This window comes from Clarias gariepinus, chromosome 13 (genome assembly GCF_024256425.1).
Source record: "Clarias gariepinus isolate MV-2021 ecotype Netherlands chromosome 13, CGAR_prim_01v2, whole genome shotgun sequence".
Lineage (NCBI taxonomy): Eukaryota > Metazoa > Chordata > Actinopteri > Siluriformes > Clariidae > Clarias > Clarias gariepinus.
Window position 1 is genome coordinate 6,242,745 of NC_071112.1, and position 25,877 is coordinate 6,268,621.

Here is a 25,877-nt window from a genome sequence, read left to right on the forward strand (position 1 = left end):
AATCATACTAACTACACTAATATGAATAACTTTGAATAATGAATGCTTTTTAATAAGAGACAATGCAAAGAATATTTTCTAACAGCATGTAAATGATACATTTTGGCAGTATTGTCTTGCATCTTTTGAAATACATAAATAAATAAAAAATCACAATACTGACAAAGTGTCTCATTTTGCTGTCAAACTGTTCATAAGCCTCCTGGGTATCTGTGAGACTGGTGCTACTGGACACTGAAAATACTGTAGTTTTATATGTTGTTTGTCTTATTAATCTTTCCTTTGTTTTACAAATATGACCCAATATATGTTCAGTGAAACTTTGTTTTACGTTTTTGTATTGTGTTATACCTGTATTTTTATACTAGTAAGTAGTTCTAAAAATTAATCTCCACTTTAATTAGCCAATGTAGTATGATGTGGGATGTGGTGCGCTGCTGGATCCAGCCTTACTGTCCCTGACCTGTTATAGGCAGAATCTGTTCATTTGAAGCATTTTACAGCATTTACCTCTAAAGCTTTTTCTTATTTTCCCGTAACCTTTTCTTCTTCCTCCTTCTTATTCATGGTAATTATTATTAATTTGCTCAGAAATTTCGCTGCATCGAGAAAGGATCAATATCTAAAAATTTTAAGATGCCCATGTGTGTAAACAAAGAATACAAAAGTGTATAAACTTTAATAAAGTTAGCCTAATACAATATTGTTTCCAATGCTGAAGCAAACATGATTTTGTTTTAGTCTATTCTTTGAATACAACGCGACAGCGTGCTCCGAGGTGAAGCGCACCCACAGTTACTATAATCCCTTATCTCACCTTTCATTCACGATACTTTAGGTGTGAAGTTATCAAACCGTTTTCGCTGCTGGGGAAATTCGCAGAATTGGGGGGTTTAAAATAAATTAACAAGACCGAGCAGACGTCTCTGCCTAAAATGTAGTTTTAAACATAAATAGAAAAATATAAGTAGATATAAAATGTTTAATGATAACAATTAAATCAGACTTCATAGTTGGATTTGATACTTTGAGTGTAATTCATAAATTTAGCATAGTAAAAGTACCCTAGCATGGGGGGTTGGGGTTAGAAGTGGCGCTGATGGGAGGGGGTCGGGGGAGCAGTTCAGTGTAGAATCGCCACTGCCTATTTTCCTCCACATCACATACTTGCCGGACCTCGGACTATACTCCGCGCCTTGCTTTTATAATGTGGAGCAAGCCCGAGATCATATCAGTGTAAAGTTAGTATGATTTTGAAAGTGCTATAACACCACCTGGCACCGTTTCATCCCAATGGAACAATGTGCAGTGCCATGAAAAAGTATTTGCTCCTTCCTAATTTTTTTCTTTGCATATTTGTCACACTTGTATAGGTGGAATTTCACCTAAACACTTTATGAGGAAAAGACAAATTGGCCTTTTTGATTAAAAATGATGCAATTTATGCTATCATAAGGGAAATATCTATTTCTACCATTCCAAGGATTAAAAACGGTAACAATGTCAACTTTAGAATCTAGAATCCAGAAGATTAAATTTACACAAATTTAAAAAGAGTCCTGAAAGTCTTCAGAAGAGCCTCAGATTAAAGAGGTTTTTAAAGTGTGGAGAGGTGCATTACAGTTCCTCTGAATGTATACAGATGTTACTCATGCGGTATTCTGGTTTTACCGCCACGCCTCACCGTGGCGACATTTGGGTTTGTGCATTTGCTGGCTTCTACCGCTGAGTGGCGCTATATAACTATAGACTGACGCCTCGGGCATCAGTTAATTTTTTCAAGGATTAATGAGCCGCGCTCCGTTAAAGCTGCACATAGTAGCGGATAAAAGCAAGTGAAACATTGTAGTTAAACAAATTCGCAGTGTTAAAATTACAGTACGAATGTAGAATTTAAATTAAATCTTATAAGGGTTGAATTTAAGCAAAGTAAACGTAATACAGTGAGCCTTTAGATTTTATCATGCGTAATTAGAAAAGCTACGCATGTATGTTTTTCGTCATCTTATATTTTGTGTTCATTGAATTTGGAGTAGATTTATTACCTGAAATAAACGAAAATAAATTACCATAAAAATTCCAACATTGTCAGCCCGTGCTCCTGCGTCAGCAGATGTCGATGTGTTTTTGCGTTATTATAAGAATTAAATGCAGTAGGCTGTTATGATCATCATAATGTTTTTTAACAAATAATAAAAACATTTTAACAAATTACATTTTTACATCCCAGCACCCCCGTTGCGCTGTACCACTGCCGGCAAAAACCTTATAAAATACAAGTGAAACATTAAACAAATTTATTATCACAGTATTAAAATTACAGTACAAATTTAGAACCTAAATATAGGCGTTTCTAAGTTCTATCGAATTTAAGCAAAGTAAATGTTAACGCAGTGAGACTTAATATTTTATCATGTTTAACACTCGCGTAGCCAGAAAACTCTGGGTGTGTGTATCAGAAAAAGTGGGTGAGTTACAGTTGTTGTCAGATTAATGGGCAAAAACTATATAATAAAGCTATATAAGCTACATAGCCTTTATAAGACTTTACTTTTATTTAAGTGCATGCACAATGACGACAAAATGTTATGATGTTGTAAAATAATGAAAGCAAACAGGGATATAGCGCTATTCTGTATCGGTTTTGGTGAACTTGAGCGCATCAAAAAATAAACCGAAACTTCGTGTATACTCGCCTCACAGACGTGAAAAATATATACTTCCAGAAAGCAAAATGTCTGCTTTTATATAAACTAATGGAAAAATAATTAGCCTATGTAATTCATATAAAACGTGGATTACTAGAGCGCATCCACTTGCAGCTGAATCGAAAAGACATTAACTTATCAATAAATTATTAAAATGGCCAGTCAGTTTCCCTGCTGTTTTCCCCGACGCAATCATAATCATTATTCTAGTTCTGCCGGTGCGGTGTTTCTTATCCCCACCCCCGTTAAAATGACGTATTCAGAGGCTCGCCCGCGAGAGGTTGTGCGCACGCGGTCTACTACACAGCTAAAACATATTTGTATATTATGACTTAGATAAGGCATCGGTGTGCGTTTCGCAAAGCGCCACAAAGACAGCGCTTATTTAACACGTATAAATGTGTGTTTGTTATATTTCTGGGAAAGAGAAATCTCTTATAAATCTCTCATATTGGTGTGCTGTATGACATCATCATGTATGTATCATCTGACATGCGCGCGCCGCGGGTTTATGCGAACAATTTACATTCACTAAAAGATTTATTCACTATCACATATTGGCCATTCACACACATGCATTGTGCTATGTTGTTGTACACACTTTTACTTTTCCCCTTCTAATCGCCCCTTTAAACAAAATGCTCCCGATATGAGCCGACACGAGCAGGTTTAATTATTGATAATTAAATAATTAATAAATGGTGGACATAAACAGCAAAAAGAACAATATTATTTTATTTTTGATTATTATTATTCTGTTATTGAATGATTATTTGAAACTGAAGCGCTCCGTGTAGATTCATGCCACGAGTCATTTTATCATAGATACAAAGATTATTAGGGTGTGCTCGGACCACTAAGCGTCTGTGGATTCCAAAATTGACATTTTACCCTTTTTTTAATCACTGTAATAGAAGAGATAGAAAATGTCCTTATCATAACACGCCATGTATTGTTTTTAATCGCTCGATACACAACCCATGGTTTTTAATGCTTTTTTACAAAGGTATAATACAAATGGAATATATTTATTTGGTTTATTTATTTATTTTAAAATAAATTCTAAAATTAAAACATTGTAGAGTAATTAAAAAGTGTAGAGTGATTAATAACATGCATGTTATAATAAGAAAAATCTCATTACAGGGATTAAAAATGGTAACAATGTCAATTTTAGAATGTAGAATCCAGAAGATTTTAAATTTACACAAATTGAATAAGAGGCCTGAAGCAAGATCCAAGATCCTTCACTTTGCTGAAACCATGCACAGTGAGGAGGGGTGCATTTTAGTTTCTCTGGGTGTAAAGATGAGAACAGCTGATTCACATCTGAGAAGGGTGTATTATTTGCATTTGAATGTGTCTAACATTGCAAAGCACACACTGCAAGAACAACAACCTAAAGTAAATAGAAATAAGATTTATTCACAACCACATTTCGGCCATTCACACACATGCATTGTGCTATGTTGCTTGTACACACTTTTACTTTTCCCCTTCGAATCTCCCCTTTGATCAAAATGCTTCTGATATGAGCCGACACAATTTAAAGTGAAAGCGCGCGCGATGTGAGCAGCTTTAATTATTGATAATTAAATAATTATTAAATGGTGGACATAAACAGCTAAAAGGACAATATTATTTCACTTTTGATTATTATTATCCTGTTATTGAATGATTATTTGAAACTGAAGCGCTCCGTGTAGATTTATGCCACGAGTCATTTTATCATACAAAAATCATTACGTTGTGCTTGGATCACTGACTCCAAAATTGTCATTTTTACTGTTAAAAATAAAAATCTTTTTACAAGCCCTTGAGCTGTTGTTTGTGCTATTTTCTTCAATGATAACAATAACAGTAAACAGAGAGAAACATAGAGTCTGTCTAAACAAAATTAATTGCAGCCGTTTGCAAAATGTCCCCTGGCGGTCATTTCACAAATTACTTTGAATTGCGACTGATTTATTTTGGCCGTTTGCCGCGACAGAGTGCGTGGCAGTCATAGACATTCCGCGGTAGTAACCACTGTAGGTGAGAACAGCCGATTCACACTTGGGGAGAGTGAATAGTTTGCATTTGAATGTTGTCTGGCATCGTAAAGCACACACAGTGACACTAAAAGAACAACAGGATTAATAGGAATAGGAAGCACTAAAGAGGAGGATTTTAATTTAGACTATAAAAAAATTAACCTGCGTCTATTTTTAGGCGTGCCAGCTGCCACTTTTTAGTTAGAACTTTTCAATACAAATCTTATAATGCCCACATGACATGACGGAATTAGTCACGGCTGGTGGGCTATCCTTGCTAAGGATCCCGGGCTTGCACCCCGCGCTATAAAATACGAGTACGACGGCCATCCGCGGACAGCAGCTCCTGCCTCCGTCCGCTTGCGCTGGCTCTTCTTTAAAGTCCCTGGGACGCGTTTCATTTGCCCCGCTTGCATGCCACACTTCCGTGGTGTTGTGCTCACTCACACCGCGTAGTAAAATCCCCTGTAAACCAACGAACACTGAGTATTTTATAGCGCGGGGTGCAAGCCCGGGATCATTAGCTAAGAGAGCTCACCATCCGTGCCTAATTGTGCAGCCCCACTTCTTCGCATATCTGAAGGGGAGGCCGCCTAACTAGTGAGCGAGGAGCGATATGGACTTGAGCGCACGCCGTGACAGGCTGAAAAAACTATTGTCCTCAAAAATGTAACTGATGTGGACTCTAAAACTATATAATATATATAATAAAACTATGATATATAATAATAACTCTAATATAACTATATATAATAATAACGAAAAAAACGTAATTTTGTAAATGTTTGAAAGCAAATAAGGTGCGCTGTTCTGTATTGTTTTTGATGAACTTGAGCGCGTCAGAAAATTAACGCAAACGTTATTTTTAAATGGTCAGAGTCAGTCTGCTTGCTGTTTTCCCGATGCGTTCATAATCATTAGTCTGCCGGTGCGCTCTGGAAAACTTTATGCATGCGGCTGAGCGCTGATTAAAATGATGTAGTAAATTGAAGAGGAGAATCACGATGCCGAATCTAAGTCCTGAGCCCAAACCTCATTTAAATTAAATTAACAAATATAATACGTAAAAAAACAATAGCCCACGTTCAGAAACCGTTTTTGAATTCTTTCCGACATGAGTTGGCCCGGTGTTATGCACAGAGCGCCGGGAGGTTTTCTGAAGCTCTGAAATCACTGGGGCATTTTTTCTAAATAGATAATAACTTTAATAACTGATGGAGGTTTTGAGCTTTATACACCCGCATTTTTGAGGGGTTTAAAATGAATTAATAAGTACGAGTAGACCTACATGAAAGGTGAGAAATGGGATTACAGTAACCGAGCGCGCTGTCGCGTTGTATATACTGTACAACACGCGTTTATCAACCTTTTGATAACGCTGCCTTTTGTAAAGTTGTAACAAAGATGGACTTCACACAAAGGTAAGTTTTAAGATGAGTAGTTTTTATTAATGTCCACGTACTTAGCGGCAGGCTATGGCTATGGTGCATCAGCAGGGAAAAATATGAAAGCATCAAAGGATTACTCGTGAATAAGCGCGACCAACGGTAACTCGATTTTTCTACTTCTTGCCTGAGGGAATAGTACAACACTGGAGCGAACCTGGGGTTGAGGCAATCCGGCAGAGACCCACACACCACGGTACTGCGGCGTTTCCTCGTTCCGGGACGGTGAGCAGGAAAGCTCCTGAAAACAGAGATACAGGTAAGTACACAGGTAAGTCTTTATCTCCTTATTAGGAAAGTCAGGAGATGAGTCCACACTCATATGTACGAGCTCGGACGACGACTGAGGCGTGGTGTGTGGTCTTTGTGTGTTCCGGTTGATTGGTTTCAGGTGGTTGTGATTAGTATTCTGGTGATAGAGGTCGCTGTGTCTGATTGGTTTCAGAGCCTGGCCTGACTGTGACATTAACCCCCCTTCACGACCCGCTCCTGAGGATCAGCTTCTCTGCCGTGGTGGTGGCCTACCTCGTTCTCTGAGTGCCGGACGCTCTGGGTGCATGTTGTGAAACTCCTTCAACATTGTGGGGTCCAGAACGTCGTCACGAGGCACCCAGGATCTTTCCTCTGGACCGTATCCTTCCCAGTCTACCAGGTATTGTAGTCGACCACCACGTCGTCGAAAATTCAGGATTTCTCGAACTTGGTAGATTGTCCCTTTGTCTATGATGATCGGCAGAGGGGGCGCTTCTTCAGGACCAGGCTCTGTGGGAGAGATGACAGGGTTTCGATAAGGTTTTAACAGAGATACATGGAATGTGGGATGGATTCTGAACTCTGCTGGTAGTTGTAACCTGTAAGTTACCGGATTGACTCTCTCCAAGACTTTGAAGGGCCCGACATACCGGGGGCTAAGCTTCTTGCAGGGCTGCCGGAGGCGCATATCTCTCGTAGAGAGCCATACCTTGACCCCAGGTTGGAAAATTGGAGCATGGGCCCGGCGTCGGTCGGCGTTGGTCTTATATCTCCGTACCGCTTTCTGTAGGTGATGATGAGCCTCCTCCCAGACTCTCTCGCTTTCTCGAAACCAGAAATCGACTGCGGGGAGATCTGACGGGTCCCCATTTCAGGGAAACAGTGGCGGTTGGTAGCCTAAAACACACTGGAAGGGGGTTAGACCTGTGGTGGATTGGTGCAGGGAGTTCTGGGCGTACTCGGCCCACCCCAGGAACTGGTGCCAGGAGTTCTGGTGATTGTGGCAGAATGTTCGAAGGAAGCGCCCAATTTCCTGAATCTTTCTTTCCATTTGTCCATTGGTTTGGGGGTGATACCCGGATGATAAACTCACTGTCACTCCCAAAAACCGAAAAATTGCTCGCCACACTCGAGATACAAACTGGGACCCTCGGTCGGAGACAATGTCCTCCGGGATACCAAAGTAACGAAAGACCTGGTTGAATAACAGCTCTGCGGTGGTCATGGCAGTCGGTAAATTTCTAAGTGAAATTAGACGGCATCTCTTGGAGAATCTGTCCACTACCACCAGCACACAGGTATGTCCCTCAGATTCAGGCAGGTCCATGAGGAAGTCGATTCCAAGATGTGACCAGGGCCGTTGAGGAATGGGTAGCGGTGTAATCTTTCCAGTAGGTAGGTGTCGAGGAGTTCTGGACATGGCACATTCTCTACATCCATGGACATACCTTCTGACGTCTCGTTCCATATTGGGCCACCAGAAACGCTCTCGTAGAAGCGAGAGAGTTCGGTCTATTCCCGGATGCCCGGTGCCTAGTGACACATGTACGGAGTGGATAAGAGAGTCGCGATCTTGTTCAGTGATGAACCGGAAGAGTGGTGGACATCCGGGTGGAGGTATTGGAGCAGGTTCTGAAAGGAACTGAGGCATTTCCCATTAAATAGGATTGACAAATAACTTTTCGGAGAGCACTGGCACGGGTTCTTCCTTGAATTCGAGCGGAGGATGCAGGCGTGAAAGCGCATCTGCCTTGATGTTTTTAGTCCCCGGTAGATAGGAGATTTTAAAATTAAACTGGGTGAAGAACATGGCCCATCTTGCTTGTTTTGGATTTAGCCGTTTTGCTTCTTCTAAATACTGCAAGTTTTTGTGGTCAGTGAGTACCTGAAAGGGTTGGGCGGACCCCTCCAGCCAATGCCTCCATTCCTCTAGTGCCATCTTGATCGCATGTAATTCTCTGTCTCCGATGTCATAGTTCACGTCTGTTGGACTGAACTTCCGTGAGAAGTACGCACATGGATGGAATACAGGGGGGTCTCCGTGTTGCTGGAAAAGAATGGCTCCCACTCTGGTGGTGGACGCGTCAACCTCTACCTGGAACGAAACCTCGGGGTCGGGATGAACAAGGATGGGAGCAGAAATGAACGCTTGTTTCAAGTGCTGGAAAGCGGTGATAGCTTCAGGAGTCCATTTCAAACCTTTGGGTTTTCCGCAAAGAAGGGAGGTCAACAGAGCGGCTATGATGCTGTAACTCTTAATGAATCTCCTGTAGAAGTTGGCAAATCCTAAGAATCGCTGCAACTCCTTTACTGTGGTAGGTTGAGGCCAGGTGTTGATGGTCGCCACTTTCTCCCCATCCATCCTAACTCCATTTTGATTTATGACATAACCGAGGAAGTGTACTGATGGCATGACGCGGTATTCATAGTGGCCGGTCGGTGTCACAAACGCTGTTTTCCATTCGTCCCCTTTCCTTATTCTCACCAGGTTATAGGCACTCCGCAGATCCAGCTTTGTAAAGACATTGGCGCCGTGGAGACATTCAAGGGCAGCTGGTACTAGAGGTAAGGGGTACCGAAACTTCACCGTGGCGAGGTTGAGTGTACGAAAGTCTATGCATGGCTGTAAACCACCTCCGCTTTTGGCAACGAAGAAAAAACTGGAGGCAGCTGGAGACATTCAAGGGCAGCTGGTACTAGAGGTAAGGGGTACCGAAACTTCACCGTGGCGAGGTTGAGTGTACGAAAGTCTATGCATGGCTGTAAACCACCTCCGCTTTTGGCAACGAAGAAAAAACTGGAGGCAGCTGGCGAAGTCGAGGCGCAGATATAGCCATTTTGAAGTGCTTCTGAGATGTAGTTCTCCATGGCTTCCCGCTCGGGGAGAGATAGAGGGTATATGCGCCCACGGGGTAGCGGTTCTCCGGGAATCAGGTTGATCGCACAATCCCATGGTCGATGAGGTGGCAGTCGAGTTGCCCTTTTGGGGCAGAAGATGTCCGCGAAAGAGGAGTACTGCAGAGGGATACTCACGGATTGTTGTTCCACGGGGCTTTCGATGGAGGTGGTCTGGAGTGACAATGTTTGTGGTTTCACGGGTAGCCCCGGAAAACATGTGGTGGAGCACTTTTCTCCCCATTTTAGTACTTCTTCTGTGTTCCATGAAAGGATTGGGTTATGTTGGATCAGCCACAGTCGTCCCAGGACGACATCGGAGGTGGAGTTTTCCAGCACCAACAGCATTATGTCCTCCTGATGGAGAAGGCCTAGTTGTAATCTCACGGGGCCCGCGAACAGATGCACTGACCTTTGGGACCGGGGTTTTGTTTTTATGGATTGAATTTGGTAGATCTTTTCGGTCGGGGTGGTCTTGAGTCGGAGGTACCGGCATAATTTCCCGGATATGAAGTTGCCGGCTGACCCAGAGTCGAGGAGGGCGGCCACTGAAACAGTCAGATGACAAGTAGTGAGGGTCACATTGGTAGTATTCAATTCAATTCAATTTTATTTGTATAGTGCTTTTAACGATTTACATCATTACAAAGCAGCTTTACACAATCAAAAGAATTAAGTTTGTATGAAATGTGAATGTGTATGAATCAAAATTATATGATTGTCCCTGATGAGCAAGCCTAGGACGACGGCGACAGTGGCAAGGAAAAACTCCCTGAGATGGTAATAGGAAGAAACCTTGAGAGGAACCAGACTCAACAGGGAACCCATCCTCATCTGGGTGAAAACAGATAGCAGGGATTGATGTGCATAATAATATGCGAGACTGGAAGTTCAGTATAAGAGGAGATGTGTAAGATTAAAGTCCAGTTTGTTCCTGGAGGCTCAGGTAGACTGTGAAAAATTCCAGTCCTGAACTATTGAGCGACTGAAGTCACAGGTCCTCAGAGAACAGCTGTCTGCATCAGTCGAGGACAGGACCACCTTCATGGAAAAGTGGAACCAACCCCAGTCACCACACGCATTCCAGGCAGACCACACGGGGGCATCCATGTGATGAGATCTCCAACCAGAAGCAGGACTCCAGGATGAGTGAGAGAGGTCCAGCGGGCAGAGGGGATCTGGATCACTGGCAGCTCAGGAGCGACATGTATAGCTCAACAGAGAGATAGGTAGAGGAGAGAGGGAGAGAGAGGAGAGAGCAGAAAAGGAGAGAGCAAAGAGATGGAGAAATAACAGTTAGGCATGGTCACAGTCGAACAATGTAAAAAGTGAATGCAAGCAGAGACTCCGGCAGGACTAACTATGACAGCATAACTAAAAAGGGAGAGCCAGAAGGAAACACAAACATGAGGGCTTCCAGAGATGTAAGGCAACCAATCACCTCACCGTCAACAAACCTGAGTGATCAATGAGAGTGGGGAAGACAGCATCCAAACATACCAGTTCACCTAATGCTCTACGTCCATGAGTCCCCCAGATCTGCTCCTTTACCTAAGGCTAATCTATTTATAAAAATGCTTGGCTAAATAAATAGGTTTTTAGCCTGCACTTAAACACTGAGACTGTGTCTGAGTCCCAAACACTATTCGGAAGACTATTTCATAACTTTGGGGCTTTGTAAGAAAAAGCTCTGCCCCCTGCTGTAGTTTTAATAATACGCGGTACTGACAAGCAGCCTGCATCCTTTGATCGAAGTAGGCGTGGCGGATTGTAAGACACTAGCAGTTCACTCAGATACTGCGGCGCGAGACAATTTAATGCTTTATACGTCAAGAGTAGTATTTTAAAATCGATGCGAAATTTCACAGGAAGCCAATGCAATGTAGATAAGATAGGGGTGATGTGCTCATATCTTCTGGTTCGAGTGAGGACTCTCGCTGCTGCATTCTGGACTAATTGAAGCCTGTTTAAACACCTAGTTGAACAACCAGACAGTAAGGTGTTACAATAATCCAACCTAGACGTGATAAAAGCATGAACTAGTTTTTCTGCATCGTTTAGTGAGAAATATATTTCTTATCTTGGCAATATTTCTGAGGTGAAAGAATGCTATCCTGGTAATATTATCTACATGTGCTTCAAATAAAAGGCTTGAATCTATAATCACACCGAGGTCTTTTACTGTTGCACTTGATGGAACAGAAGGGCCATTTAAAATCACAGTGTGATCAGAAAGCTTACTTCTATCTGCTTGTGGTCCTATAACTAGAACTTTTGTCTTATCAGGACTAAGCAGAAGAAAATTAATTAACATCCAATCTCTTATGTCCTGCACACATTGCTCAACTTTAGTAAGCTGGTTTTTCTCATCTGGTTTTGCAGAAACGTATACTTGTGTGTCATCAGCATAACAATGAAAACTAATACCATGTTTACGAATTATGTTGCCTAGAGGAAGCATGTAAAGGGAAAAAAGCAGTGGGCCTAAAACAGAACCCTGTGGAACACCAAACTCAACTTGAGATCTAAATCTACAAACTGATAACGATCAGTCAAATAGGATCTGAGCCAAAAGAGGGCCGTTCCCTTAATTCCTACTACATTTTCTAATCTGTGAAGGAGAATACCATGATTTATAGTGTCAAAAGCTGCACTGAGGTCGAGTAACACAAGTATAGTGACACAACCCTGATCAGAGGCCACTAGGAGGTCATTTACTACTTTAACGAGTGCTGTCTCTGTGCTGTGATGAGGCCTAAATCCTGACTGATACAGTTCATGTATGCTATTCCTATGTAGATATGAACATAGCTGTTGTGATACTACCTTTTCCAGAATTTTAGAGATAAACGGGAGGTTTGATATCGGCCTGTAATTGGAAAGCTGACAGGGGTCAAGGTCAGGTTTTTTTGATTAGTGGTTTAACTGCTAATTTAAGGGATTTAGGAACATACCTACTGCTGAGTGAACAGGTAATTACTTTTAACAGGGGTTCTGTTATTGCTGGAACTATCTGCTTGAGAAAATGTGTTGGTATAGGATCTAATTCACAGGTTGATGATTTTGAAGAGGAGATGAGTGAAATTAGTTCACTCGCTTCAAGGGGAGTAAAGTATTCTAGGTTCTGATGTGATGTGATTAATTTATCATCTGTATCACTTAAATTGTCTGGTTTTAAAGCCTGAATTTTTTGCCTAATATTTATGATTTTGTTATTGAAAAAGTTCATGAATTCCTCACTACTGTATGTTGTTGTTGTTGTGGAGATTTCTGCAGTGGTCTTGTTTTTAGTTAATTTAGCTATGGTATTAAATAAAAATCTAGGATTATTTTTGTTATTTTCTATAAGAGTGGAGAGATACATTGACCTAGCAGCACTGAGAGCTCTTCTATAGTTCAGGATGCTCTCCTTCCATGCTATTTGGAAAACTAACAATTTAGTTTGACGCCATTTGCGTTCTAATTTCTGAGCGGTTTGTTTTAGAGTGCGTGTGTGATCGTTATACCAAGGAGCAAGTTTCTTATCTCTAATCATTTTTCTTTTAACTGGAGCTACATTATCTAAGCTATGACGAAGTGTTGACTCTAGATATTCAGTCGCTTGATCGAGTTCTGTGGAATCAGATGGCGATCCAATCAAAGTTGATAACTCTGGAAGATTATCGATAAAGCTCTGTGTCGTAATTGATGTGAATGTACGTTTCAGGCGGTAGCGCGGTGCTGTGCGTACATTATTACTATGAGACACTTTAATCGAGACAAGACAGTGATCTGATATAACTTTAGACTGTGGAATTGTAATTATGTTTCTTATACTCAATCCGAAGGATAATATTAAGTCCAAAGTGTGACCTGCTTTATGAGTGGGTCCTACTACACACTGATTTACTCCTACTGAGTCCAGTATGGACATAAATGCTGCTCTCAGAGGGTCTTCTGGATTCTCAAAATGAATATTAAAATCTCCAGCAATTAACGCTTTGTCTACGGAAACGACAAGGTTTGAAAGGAAATCTGCAAATTCACAGAGAAATTCAGAGTACGGCCCTGGAGGTCTGTAAATGATGATTAGCGGAATCGTCTGAGCTGACTTTATGTTACTAAAGAGAATTTCAAATGCATTAAAATATAAATCTGTGTTTTTGTACGATAGCCAGATTATCGCTGTAAATAACTGCGACGCCTCCTCCTCTACCAGTTAACCGAGGCTGGTGTATGTAGCTGTATCCAGGAGGACTAGCTTCATTTAGAGCTACATACTCGTCCTGTTTAATCCAGCTTTCAGTTAAACATAATATATCAAACTCCTGGTCTGTGATAGTTTCGTTAATAATAACTGCTTTAGATGCAAGAGATCTAATATTTAACAGTCCTAGCTTCAGACCAGGGGTGCCGGCTGCGCATTCAGTATGATCTGAGTTTGTAATATCTATGTTAATTAAATTATTAAAACAGACTTTCTGAGTCTTTCTAAATTTGTTTTTAGCTCGGGGAACAGACACAGTCTCAATACAGTGAACCTTGAGTGACGACTCTATGCAGCTAGCAGATGGTTGTTTTAGCCTGTCTGTCTGCTCCCTGGCCTGGGCTCTGGATTGTCACTGATTAACTAGGCCTCTTCTGAGACTATGAGCTATACTGCAAGAAATGAGAGCAGCACCTTCCAGAGTAGGATGGACACCGTCCCGCCTAACAGGCCAGCTTTGCCCTCAAAGGTCTTCCAATTATCTATGACTTCCGGCTTTGCCCTCAAAGGTCTTCCAATTAACTCGACTTCCGGCTTTGCTACCATTCGGACGTTCCTGCTTACTGCTCTGCGCTTTGCTTGCTTTGCTCCCTATATCTGTACTTTTCTTTGATTTCTACCTCAGCAGATCAGCACAGTGCTTAAATAAAACATTTTTGGCACAAAAACTAAAATTAAAAACTTTTTGTGATTGGATGAAAAGGGGACTTCTTCCTCCCACTGCCAGCAGCTTACATTCCAGAGACGAGAAAACACAGCTGCCTACCTCAAACAGACGAGAAAGAAAATGCCTTTTGTGGAATCTACCTGCTGCATGACCTGCCAAACACTTTTACAAAGGATTGCAGTTCTTGAAACAAAGTTACTTGCTGGACTTCCAAAACAGGCAGAACACTCAGCAGATCGTCATCATGGACCACCTCAGCATACGGCTGGTGAGTCTCGTAAATCTAGCAGGTCTCAACAGTTTATACCAAGAACAACAACATCATGCTGCTTCCCTCAAGCAACTGTCTCTGATGTGAACAGGGAACTTCGGAACATTCTGACGGAGCACAAGACTGCAAACAGAATCATTATCCACGTGGGGAAAAATGATATTCGGAAAGAGCAGTCGGAACTCCTAAAGAAGGATTTCAGTGAACTCTTTGAAACACTTCAAAGACTTAAAGTTCAGTCATTCATCAGTGGACCACTCCCAGCAAGGGGAACTAACATGTTCTCACGGTTACTTGGGCTGAACACATGGCTTCAAAAAACCTGCAATTCAAAAGGAGTCAATTTCATCGACAACTTTAATCTTTTCTGGGGCCATAGACAACTGTTTAAACTGGATGGTCTCCACCCAAACAAACTCGGTGCAAGGGTGCTAAAGGAAAATATCTATTTCTCCCTCCATCATCCTTCAGCAGAGAAAGGCACATGTACGCCTGGGCGAAGTATGAATGACCACAGACAGTTATCGAGTCATCATGGGGTTAAAGAATCCCACAAGGACATTGATAACACCACGCAGCCAAAACAACCACTGCTCATGGACATCCCGGCTCAGTCCTGCCCACAGAGCTCATCACGGACAGACTGTGACATACCACAACAGCTTCAAGATAACCTTCTGGAAAACAGCCAGGAAATTCAAGACAATATACTACAGCCACGGGAAACACCAGAACCAGAGCCCATCTCACCAGACACAGTATCCCTCTCTCCAGCTTCTCCACTTCTAAGCTTCTCACAGAAAATGGAGGAACTGGTGTACACTGGGACCAAACTCTCCCACTCTTTTGCTGCAAGCCCCCAGATGCCAACTAAAAAACAGCGGGCTCCACAACCACCAAGGCCTATGGGCCCAGCTCCTCCTCCTGTGAGAGCTCTTCGACCGCTGCCACAGCGCCAAGGCTCGAACCCCCCTCCTCCATCTGGTCTAGGTGAAATAAAACAAACAGATAGCAACTCTCAGTGATGTGTGTCGGGTCCCCGCTACGATAGCAGAAACATTTACAAATGTTTACAGAACAAGCGGGAACCCAGTGTGCCTGTAGCTTTCTCTATCTCTGTTCTATCACATGATAGAAAGCCCAAGGCCTTCTTAAGCCGTACAGCTGACCCATCTAATCTCCGACCTGTTATACATCAAACTAAGATTACTGTGGGGACAAAAAGTAATGCCATCAAGTTAGCACTTTTAAATATTCGCTCGCTAAAAAATAAATCATTTCTAATCAATGATTTGATCACCACGAACAAATTGGATTTTATGTTTTTTAATGAAACTTGGTTAGATGATAGCTGCAGTGCAACAGTCCTAAATGAAACAGCGCCTCCTAACTTTACTTTCATGAGTGTCTGCAGAACTGCTAGGAGAGGCGGAGGTGTAGCTGCTCTATTTAAAGATGTCTATCAATGCAAGCAAATGTCATTTGGTCAGTATTTATCTTTTGAATATCTAAGTATATTGCTGAAAGGTACCCCACGCATTCTGTTTATCATTATTTACAGACCTCCAAAATATTCTCCAGACTTTATTGAAGAGTTTACAGAACTGCTATCAATGATTTCCTCAGAGTTTGACTGTTTTGCCATAGCAGGGGACTTTAATATTCACATTGATAATGTAGAAATCAATATTACAAAAGAAATGATAAGTGTTTTAAACACTTTTGACCTGATTCAGCATGTGCACGGACCCACACATAATCGTGGACCCACTCTAGACTTACTCATCAGTAAGGGTCTAAATATCTCATCCATTATTATAAAGGACGTAGCACTATCTGATCATTTCTGTATTTTCTTTGATATATTGATCTCTGTTACCACCGAATCTAGATCTGTATCTATCAGAAAAAGATGCATTAATGAGAACACAAGTGCACTATTTATGAAGGCTATATCTTTAACACCAAGCATTTCTGCAGACTCTGTTGATCTTCTCCTTGATTCCTTTAACTCAAAAGTTAAGAATGTTATTGACGATATTGCTCCAGAAAAGGTCCGAAAGGCGGGCAGACAAAAATCACCATGGAGAAAATCAATAGCAGTTCAGAATATAAAAAGACAATGTCGAAAAGCTGAGCGGATGTGGCGGAAGACAAAACTTGAAATCCACTATAGCATCTATAAAGACAGCCTTCGTGTTTTCAGTGTGGAACTAGCCAAAGCTAGACAGACCTATTTCTCAAACATTATAAACAGCAACATAAACAACACACGCACTCTTTTTGCTACTGTTGAGAGACTGACAAACCCACCAAGTCAGATTCCTATTGAAATGCTCTCTGACAGCAAATGCAATGAGTTTGCTTTCTTTTTCTCTGAGAAAATCAGTAATATTAGGAGGGCTATTAACACAACAAGTTGTACAGAGATCAGAAAAACTCAAACACAACCTCACAAAACAGTTACTATGTCTGTCTTTCAAGCAATTGATAGCAAAATCTTGAAAGAAACAGTGCAGCACCTCAAATCGTCAACCTGCGACCTTGACACACTTCCTACATCTTTTCTCAAAAGTGTGTTAAACTGTTTGGAAACAGATTTATTAGAAGTGGTGAACACTTCACTTCTCTCTGGGACTTTTCCAAACTCTCTGAAAACCGCAGTTGTTAAGCCACTTTTAAAAAAGAATAATCTTGATAACTCCGTATTAAATAACTACAGACCAATATCAAATCCTCCGTTTATAGGTAAGATTATTGAAAAGGTTGTCTTTCATCAGGTGAACAACCATTTAAACTCAAATGAATACCTAGACAGTTTTCAATCTGGTTTCCGAGCGCATCACAGTACAGAGACAGCGCTCCTAAAGATAATAAATGATATTCGTTTAAATTCTGACTCCGGCAAAATATCAGTGTTGGTACTGCTAGATCTCAGCACTGCGTTTGACACTGTTGATCATAACATACTAATAGAAAGACTGGAAAACTGGGTCGGGCTTTCTGGCATGGTACTCAAATGGTTCAGGTCATACTTAGAAGGGAGAGGTTATTATGTGAGTATAGGAGAGCACAAGTCCAAGTGGACGTCCATGACATGCGGAGTCCCACAAGGCTCAATTCTTGCACCGCTCCTGTTTAGCCTGTATATGCTCCCTCTAAGTCAGATAATGAGAAAGAACCAAATTGCCTATCACAGCTATGCTGATGATACCCAGCTTTACCTAGCCTTATCTCCAAATGATTTTAGCCCCATAGACTCCCTCTGCAAATGCATTGATGAAATTAACAGTTGGATGTGCCAGAATTTCCTTCAATTAAACAAGGAGAAAACTGAAGTCATTGCATTTGGAAACAAAGATGAAGCTCTGAAGGTGAATGCATACCTTCACTCTAGGGGTCAGATAACTAAAAATCAAGTCAAGAATCTTGGGGTTATTCTGGAGACAGACCTTAGTTTCAGTAGTCATGTCAAAGCAGTAACTAAATCAGCATACTATCATCTCAAAAACATTGCAAGAATTAGATGTTTTGTCTCAAATCAAGACTTGGAGAAACTAGTCCATGCCTTTATCACCAGCAGGGTGGATTATTGTAATGGTCTCCTCACCGGCTTTCCCAAGAAGACCATTAGACAGCTGCAGCTCATCCAGAACGCTGCTGCCAGGATTCTGACTAGAACCAGAAAATCTGATCACATCACACCAGTCCTCAGGTCCTTACACTGGCTTCCTGTAACATTTAGGATAAATTTTAAAGTACTTTTACTTGTTTATAAATCACTTAATGGCCTAGGACCTAAATACATTACAGATATGCTCACTGAATATAAACCTAACAGACTACTCAGATCGTTAGGATCGAGTCAGTTAAAAATACCAAGGGTTCACACAAAACAAGGGGAATCCGCCTTTAGCCATTATGCTGCCCGCAGTTGGAACCAGCTTCCAGAAGAGATCAGATGTGCTAAAACATTAGTCACATTTAAATCTAGACTCAAAACTCATCTGTTCAGCTGTGCATTTATTCAATGAGCACTGTGCTACGTCCGAACTGACTGTACTATCTTATGTTTATCTAATTTCTTAAACTGTTTTATTTTTTTTTTAAATTATGTTTTTATTAGTTTTACTTAGTCTTTTATTTTTATTTTAATTAAATTTTAATTAGTTTAAAGTTTTGTTGCAAACTGCATTTATTTTTATTTTAAATGAAATTTAAAAGTTTTTGTTAAAATGTCTTATTGCTATTATTTTTTATTTCATTTCATGTTTATTTTCTTCTTCTATGTAAAGCACTTTGAATTACCATTGTGTATGAAATGTGCTATACAAATAAACTTGCCTTGCCTTGCCTATGAAGCCCACGTTATTTCAGTAAACGGTTGTCATTTCCCAATTTGGGTTGCAATCGAACTCACCACAGTGCGTGCTGGACGAATGGGGCACTAGGTTCTGAGATGCCTTGTGCCTTACGAAATCGAAAGGCATACTCCTGTACGGACAGATTACCTTGAACCAGATGATAGAGCTGTTCTCCGGCTGATGCCTCACTGTCTGACCGTTCAAAGACCTCCTTGAAGTGATCCATGAAAAGATCATATGAGTCGATTAATCGTCCCCCATGTGACCAGATAGCCTCTGCCCACTGTAAAGCCTGTCCAGACAAAAGAGAAATGAGATTCGCAATTTTTGACTTATCTGTTGGATAGTTGGAGGGTTGTAGGGCGAAGGTGAGCGAGCACTGGAGCAAAAACCCCTTGCAGTTCCCCTCCGTGCCAGAGAAGGCCGCTGGTCGTGCCATCGGGCTGGAAATCAGGGGCGCCGAAGAAGCGGTGGCTGCGGCCGGAAATGGCGGCGGTGGTGTTCGCATCGCCTCCCGAAGTAGGTTCACCAGCTCCCGCAATGGGTCTGTTTCACTCATCTTGTTGTGTTCGTTAGGTCCGAGCTTCTGTAACAAGGATGGACTTCACACAAAGGTAAGTTTCAAGATGAGTAGTTTTTATTAATGTCCACGTACTTAGCGGCAGGCTATGGCTATGGTGCATCAGCAGGGAAAGTTATGAAAGCATCAAATGATTACTTGTGAATGAGCGCGACCAACAGTAACTCGATTCTTCTACTTCTTGCCTGAGGAAATACTACAACACTGGAGCGAACCTGGGGTCGAGGAGATCCGGCGGAGACCCACACACCACGGTACTGCGGCGTTTCCTCGTTCCGGGATGGTGAGCGGGAAAGCTTCTGAAAACAGAGATACAGGTAAATACACAGGTAAGTCTTTATCTTCTTATTAGGAAAGTCAGGAGATGAGTCCACACTCATATGTACGAGCTCGGACGACGACTGAGGCGTGGTGTGGGGTCTTTATGTGTCCTGGTCTGGCCTGACTGTGACAAAAGTAAAAGTACTTTACAAAAGACGAACAGCTTTATTTTAGTCATAAATTTACAATCACATAACATTCCAGCTATTGTTTCCAGCTGTGGTTAAATAATGGATGAAAATTATTCAATGCTGGACACAAACAGCAAATATGATGATTATTACAAAAAGCCTGAAGAACTTTGTGTTCATAAAATAATATTAACTTAATATGATATTGTGGCGTGGGCGGGGTTTGGCACTAGTAACCATCATGCTTTGCGGGAGGGGTTGTTAGGTGTTCACCCTGTCGAGGAAAGGTGTTTGGGTTAGTGGCTTCGGCCAGGGTGTGTGTGTGTGAGTCAGAAGTGTGTCCTTATTAATGTCAATGTGTGGTTTATGTGCTGTGTTAAATAAATTACTCCCAGCCATTTGCATTGGGCAGCAAGGAAGCTCACCCATCTCTCCAAGTGCCTGCTTAGCGGTGAAAAACGCTACAATATTATCATATTAAGTTAATATTATTTTAAAATTAAATTAAAATTATTATTTTAAAATTCTAATTAAAACGAGGCATTGCCATGTCTTTCACTGTTTAGTCCCTGTTAAGACATTACAAAAACTATATAAGAAACTTATTAGGAATTTTAAAGCACAAATTTAGGCATCTCATTTCATCATTATGAAAATGAAGCACATATACACATTCATTATTGAAGATCTGTTGTAAAACCAAATAAAATTCATGTTTGCTTCAGCATTGGAAACAATATTGTTTTAGGCTAATTAATTTAACACAGTTCATCGTTGTACAGTACTTGGTCCGTTTCCATATTCAGTGAAGCACAACACATTTATTTAAATTCCTGAATGTTGCTTACGGCAAGTCGCGGCAAGCCGCACGCTAAATTGCGGCATCTCGCGGGAAAACACGCAGTCTTAATGGCCACATCTGTACATGTCAAAGAAGACCTGAACATAAATATACCTGATTTGACTCCAATGCCTTCTAATGTAATCTTTTTTCTAATTTGCCCATCCGGTGAAATTGAATGCCTTCTTTTCTGCCTTTTTAGGCATTCTCCATCATAAAATATCTGCCTATCATAATGTATATGCCTCAATGAAGAATAAATAAGGTTTTTTTTCTTACCGCCTGCTGTGGATTCACATTTGCCATTTTTCAGGGTGTGAATCAGAGAGCCAAGTCAAATGACTGATGACTTATCATACGTTCTGTCACTTCCCATATTTCACAGGTATTTTTGTAAATAGAAACATAAGGACTGTAGTGATGTAGCGTGCTTGTGGAGAAATGAAACTAGAGGGGAAATTAAGTGTATGCAGAAAAAGAGGCAGCCAGTGTCCTTATGGTTTCTTTCCTTAAGTTATTCATTTCTCCCATGTGCTTAGGAACAAATCTCCTTCAATTCTTAGTACCTATGCTCATTTTTTAATTTCTTGGATATTACTTAAGGGGTTATTTAACAGCTGCAAGGAGAATCCCAACCAAGTATCTATCACCTTTAATATTACTGGTGTACTGTATATAAGGTGGTATATGAGAGCTAAATTTTATAGCCTGATGAATTCATCAGAACTGATTGTACATGTTTCCAAGATCAGTTTATCAGTTATATACAACATTAAAGATTTTGGAGTAATAAAACTAACTTATTTGTCCAAATTAATTCTCTCCAATTCTCTGTTGGAGTTCACACATTATTCTATAGAAATTTCTTATTCACAACAGGACACAGTTTGCCAATTACTTTTGAAACTGGATTTGCCAGTCTGTTAACAAATATTATAATAGACCTAAGGTGAGAGGTGGAGCTCGGTTTCTGGTCAGAACAAGTTTTCTACAAATTCCACCATTAAGCCACCATTTTGGCCATCTGAAACAATACAAATATTGAAAAAATAATTCTGGACGTTTTAATCTAAAACAATCACTTCTAACTCCTGCTGTTTTATCTTTTGATCAAGAGCACCATTAGGCTCTCTACTCCATATTTACATTTTTTTTTTATTAGTTTTGCCAGCCCTTCTGTTTTTGTATTTTGGTCTTGTATGGTTTCACTGTTTAAAAGAAAAAAGAAAGAGAGAGAGAGAGAGAGAGAGAGAGAGACAACTGGATTGAAAAGATTTTCTCAACTTAAACTTAGTATCACTTTTCAACTTGAATAATTTTGTTCGGCTAACTTAACCTTCCATTGTTAGTCAAAAACGATTTGGTTAACAAAACTTGTAGAAAATTGATTTTGTTAGATCAGCTGAGATTTGAACTGACCAACTCCAGATAATAAGGCAAAGGTTTTTCTGTTGACTTACTCAGAAATCCACACATACAAGACTAAGCAGCCAGTTGTAATGCTGTTATATACTGTATATATGTACTGTATGCATGTTTTTAACCAAAAGATTAAAGTTGGCGAAATCTAAAATTAGCTGTTCATTTAAGTAGCTTTGACCATGTTAATATTTTCTCCTTACTACATTGGGCTTCTGCATCTGCATATGATGTTTTAAGATTTATCGTTTATATTTGAGTATTTAAATATACTGAAAACATTATATCATCAGTCAAACATGGTGGTGGTACTGTGAAGGTCTGGGGCTGCTTTGCAACTTCAGGACCTGGACGACTTGTTGTCATTGATGGAACCATGAATTCTGTTCTCTACCAAAAAATCTTGAATGAGAATGTCCAGCCATCAGTTTTGTGACCTCAAGCACACTTGGTTATGCATGGACAATAATCGAAACAAACCAGCAAGTCCACCACAGGTCCACCACAAATGGCTCAAAAAAAAAAAAAAGGTTTTGGAATGGACTTAAATCCAATCGAGATAAACTGGCCATTCATACTTGAAAACCCTCCAATGTGGCTAAATTAAAACAATTCTGCAAAAAAGTGGGCCAACAAACTCGTTCCCAATGCCTTATTGTAGTTGCCAAGGGTTGCACAACCAATTATTAGGTTTAGGGAGCAATTATTTTTTACATAGGTCCAGGTAGGTTTGGACAGCTTTTTTCTCTTAATGAATAAAATCATCATTTACAAACTGCATTTTTTTTATTTACTCAGGTTATTTCATCACAAATGTTGACTAGGCAGCTTGGACAGCCAATGCTGTAAATATGAAGTGCATGTGCTTTCATTCTTAAGTTGCTTTTGACAATAATTTCATTACAATTATTACTGCTAAATCCTATACAATTAGCTATTTTAATTAGACTATCTTGAATAGCTTGGCTGTGTGCTTACACCCCCGGAAAGGCTTGACACAGAAATAAGTTAAGCTTTATTTAAGTTTTCTTTTTTCTTGATCCAGCAATAACCATGTCCTGGTGTCAGAAGGTTTTCTTATTGACATTTAGAAAGACTCAGAAAGTCTGTTTTAGTAATTTAATTAGCATAAAGACCACAAACTTGGATCAGACTGAATGCGCAGCCGGCACCTCTGATCTGAAGCTAGGACTGTTAAATATAAGATCTCTCGCATCTAAAGCAGTTATAGTTAATGAAATTATCACAGATCAGGAGTTTGATATACTCTGTTTAACAGAAACCTGGATTAAACAGGACGAGTATGTAGCTCTAAATGAAGCTAGTCCTCCTGGATACAGCTACATACACCAGCCTCGGTTAACTGGTAGAGGAGGAGGCGTCGCAGTTATTCACAATGATAATTTGACTATTGTACAAAAACACGGACACAAATTTAATTCATTTGAAATTCTTTATAGTAACATAAGTGTATTTAACTATATTAAGTCAGCTCAGTCGATCCCGCTAATTGTCATTTACAGACCTCCAGGGCCGTACTCGGAATTTCTTAGTGAATTTGCAGATTTCCTCTCAAACCTAGTCATTTCTGTAGACAAAGTGTTAATTGCTGGAGATTTTAATATTCATTTTGAAAACCCAGAAGACCCTCTGAGAACTGCATTTATGTCTATACTGGACTCGGTAGGAGTAAATCAGTGTGTAGTAGGACCCACTCATAAAGCAGGTCACACTTTAGATTTAATAATATTATTTGGATTAAGTATAAGAAATTTATTCACAATACCACTATCTGAAGTTATCTCAGATCACTATCTTGTCTCATTGCAAGTGTGTCACAATAATAATGTACACACAGCGCCGCGCTACCGTATGAAACGTACATTCACATCAACTACCAAACAGAGTTTTATCAGTAATCTCCCAGAGTTCCCAACTTCGATTAGATCACCGTCTAACCCCACAGAACTCGATCAGGCGACTGAATATTTAGAGTCGACATTTCGCTATACCCTAGATAATGTAGCTCCAGTCAAAAGAAAAATTATTAGAGATAAAAAACTTGCTCCCTGGTATAACGATCACACGCGCACTTTAAAACAGACCGCTCGGAAATTAGAACGTAAATGGCGTCAAACTAAATTACTAGTATTTCAAATAGCATGGAAGGAGAGCATCCTGAACTATAGAAAAGCTCTTAGTGTAGCTAGATCAACATATCTCTCCACTCTTATAGAAGAAAATAAAAATAATCCTAGATTCTTATTTAATGCTGTAGCTAAATTAACCAGAAATAAGACCACTGCAGAAATCTCCACAACAACATCATGCAATAGTGAGGACTTCATGAACTTTTTTAATAATAAAATTGTAAATATTAGGCATAAAATTGAGGTTTTGAAACCGAACAATGTAATTGATGCAGATGTTAATCTAGCCATGTCAGACCAGAACCTAGAATACTTTACTCCCCTTGAAGAGAATGAACTAATTTCACTCATCTCTTCTTCAAATTCATCAACCTGTATATTAGATCCTGTACCGACACATTTTCTTAAACAGATAGTACCAGCAATAATAGAACCCCTGTTGAGAATAATTAATTCTTCACTCAGCATTGGATATGTTCCAAAATCTTTTAAATTAGCAGTTATCAAACCAATAATTAAGAAACCTGACCTCGACCCCTATCAGCTGTCCAGTTACAGACCAATATCAAACCTCCCCTTTATCTCTAAGATCCTGGAAAAGATAGTAGCGGAGCAGCTATGCTCATATATACATAGGAATGGCATACATGAACTGTATCAGTCAGGATTTAGGCCTCATCACAGTACAGAGACGGCGCTCGTTAAAGTAGTAAATGACATTCTATTGGCCTCTGATCAGGGTTGTGTAACTATGCTTGTATTACTTGACCTCAGTGCAGCTTTTGACACTGTTGATCACGCTATTCTTCTTCACAGATTAGAAAATGTAGTGGGAATTAAGTGTACAGCCCTCTCCTGGCTCAGATCCTATCTGACCCATCGTTATCAGTATGTAGACTTAAATGGTGATTATTCTGCATGTTCTCTAGTGGAGTTTGGCGTTCCGCAGGGTTCAGTTTTAGGTCCACTGCTTTTTTCCCTTTACATGCTTCCTCTGGGCAACATAATCCGTAAGCATGGTATTAGTTTTCATTGTTATGCTGATGATACACAGTTATATGTCTCAGCAAAACCTGATAAGAAAAAACAGCTTACTAAAATTGAGCAATGTGTGCAGGACATAAGAAATTGGATGCTAACTAACTTCCTTCTGCTAAATCCGGATAAGACAGAAGTTCTAGTCATAGGACCGCATACAGCTAGGAGTAAAATTTTAGATCATACCGTAACTTTAGATGGCCTTTCTGTTCCATCAAATGCAACAGTGAAAGACCTTGGTGTGATTATTGATTCCAGCCTTTCATTTGAAGCACATGTAGATAATATTACCAGGATAGCATTCTTTCACCTCAGAAATATTGCCAGAATAAGAAATTTATTGTCGCTAAACGACGCAGAAAAACTAGTTCATGCTTTTATCACCTCTAGGTTGGACTATTGTAATGCCTTACTGTCTGGTTGTTCAGCTAGATGCATAAATAAGCTTCAGCTAGTCCAAAATGCAGCAGCGAGAGTCCTCACCAGAACCAGAAGATATGAGCACATCACCCCTAT